At 37.9% G+C, this 2,304-nt stretch overlaps 1 protein-coding gene and 1 long non-coding RNA gene across 8 annotated transcripts in view; one reads left to right on the top strand and one right to left on the bottom strand.

Moving 5' to 3' along the window:
* Window positions 1-2,304, bottom strand: part of LOC106882187 (alpha-(1,6)-fucosyltransferase) — an 881,702-nt gene that overhangs the window by 211,043 nt on the left and 668,355 nt on the right. Inside the window, exon 1 of one of the 7 annotated variants that reach the window (XM_052976380.1) lies at window positions 1,128-1,208. The exons of the other annotated variants lie outside the window; for them this stretch is intronic. The gene's annotated coding sequence lies outside the window, so the exon portion shown is untranslated. Of the gene's footprint in view, window positions 1-1,127; window positions 1,209-2,304 lie in introns of those variants that run through there. 7 annotated transcript variants of the gene reach the window in all.
* LOC128250699 (uncharacterized) overlaps window positions 1-2,304 on the top strand; it is a 42,431-nt gene that overhangs the window by 3,458 nt on the left and 36,669 nt on the right. The window lies entirely within an intron of this gene.

Below are 2,304 nucleotides of genomic sequence, written 5' to 3'. Positions count from 1 at the left end.
ATATATATTTTTTTTCTTCTCCATCCATTCATTCTTTCTTTCTTCCTGTCTCTCTTTAAGCCACCACCTACTTTCAGACCTAACTCATTTGTAGCACCCCCCCCCTCTCTGCCGTTCTTTAGTGATTTGTTTGTCACAAGTGGAGACCTGTTAATGTATATCAATATTCTCACACAAACTCATTTCAGAGTACATTAGTGAAATAGTGCACCCATAATAAGAAAAATAAACATGCTACTACAACTAATGTTACTGCTACTTCTATTTTTATTATCAAAGCAATGGATGGAAGAATTAATATGTAATTTAACGTTCAGAGTTCAAATCCCACCAAGGTCAACTTTGTTTTCATCCTACTGGGATATTTGATTAACAAAATAGAATACCAGTCAAGTACTGGGGTCGATGTAATCAACTACTCTCCCCACCCACCTCCCTTGAAATTGTTAGTCTTGGGCCAAAATTAGAAATAATAATAATAATAATAATAATAATAATAATAATAATAATTTAAGTAATCACAGCACATGCTTTTCAGTTGAGCACTTTCAGACTTAGTAAAAAGTCAGCCTCATCATTGTCATTTTAACTTCTACTTTTCCATGCTTGCACAGGTCAGAGGAGTACTGCAACTGAGCTTTACTCCTTTAACCACCACCACCCCTGCCAATTATCAAATATGCTGTTTGGAAAACCTGACTACCAAAAATACGAAGGAGGTGTGTGAAAAGTTCCTGTCTTTAAGGGTATCACCAAAGGTCTGATTGGAAGCCCAACCTTCCGAGTTCTTTTACAGGGCTTAGAAAACCTGAAGGATCACTGCAATAAAAGTGTGAATCTGAGAGGAGAATGTGTTGAATAAAATCATAGTTAACTGATCCTCCTGTATTTCCTTCCACCCATATCCAAGAACTTTACAGCCCCACTTCTTATACACACAAACACACACACACATATATATATATAGGTATATATGTAGACATAACAAATAGTGGGGGATTAGCAATCTGGGCAAAATACTTCATAAGCTCTATCTTGACACTATAAGCCAAATTAACTCAAATAAATTAATTATATCTAATGAACATTATTTTTAACTTGTTGTGTATATATATAAATGTTCCTACCTTTAAGGGTATCACCAAAGGTCTGATTGGAAGCCCAACCTTCCGAGTTCTTTTACAGGGCTTAGAAAACCTGAAGGATCACTGCAATAAAAGTGTGAATCTGAGCGGGGAATGTGTTGGATAAAATCATAATTAACTGATCCTCTCCTATTTTCTTTTACCCAAAGCCAAGAACTTTCCAACACCCCCTCATATTAATTACATATACTTTGTTTCTGATGTCATAAGAATTCATAAAACTCTGAGAGAAACTGAAAGAATTCTTTTTGGAACAGTGGATCTCAAAGAACATACAGCTACAAATAATACTGTGTAAATATTGGGTTGAACAATCCTTTTGGATAGAAAAGGCTGAAGGCTGCCCGTAGGACTTGAACCCATATTGCCAGTAGACTTGACTGGTGTTCTACCATGGAACCAAAGCAAACTAAATTCTCTACTTATTTTAGAAGCTTTATTTTTACCAGCAAGAATTCTATGTTGTTGACATAAGAATTGATAAACTTTTGAGAGAACATGAAATAATTTTTTTTTTTGCAGGGTGGAATATTGGATCTTGAAGCATATCACATAAAGCTATAAACAACAGCATGTAAATATTCATCAACATCATCATTTAACATCTGTTTTCCATGCTGGCATGGGTTGGACAGTTTGACAGAAGCTGGCCAGCCAAAGAGCTGCACCAGGCTCCAATCATCTGTCTTGGCATGGTTTCTACAGCTGGATACCTTTCATGATACCAACCACTTTACACAGTGTATTGGGTGCTTTTATGTGTGGCACCAGCATGGGTGCTTCTTATGTGGCACTGGCACAGGAGCTATTACATGGCACTGGTATGGGTATTTGTTCTCTCTTTTACTCTTTTACTTGTTTCAGTCATTTGACTGTGGCCATGCTGGAGCACCGCCTTTAGTCGAGCAAATCGACCCCAGGATTTATTCTTTGTAAGTCTAGTACTTACTCTATCGGTCTCTTTTGCCGAACCGCTAAGTTACGGGGACGTAAACATACCACCATCGGTTGTCAAGCGATGTTGGGGGGACAAACACAGACACACACAAACGCATATACATATATACGATGGGCTTCTTTCAGTTTCCGTCTACCAAATCCACTCACAAGGCTTTGGTCGGCCCGAGGCTGTAGTTGAAGACACTTGCCCAAGGTGCCA

The sequence above is a fragment of the Octopus bimaculoides genome, chromosome 24 (genome assembly GCF_001194135.2).
Source record: "Octopus bimaculoides isolate UCB-OBI-ISO-001 chromosome 24, ASM119413v2, whole genome shotgun sequence".
Taxonomy (NCBI): Eukaryota; Metazoa; Mollusca; class Cephalopoda; order Octopoda; family Octopodidae; genus Octopus; species Octopus bimaculoides.
Note: the sequence above shows the minus strand (reverse complement) of the source record. Positions and strands in the feature narration are given on the sequence as shown.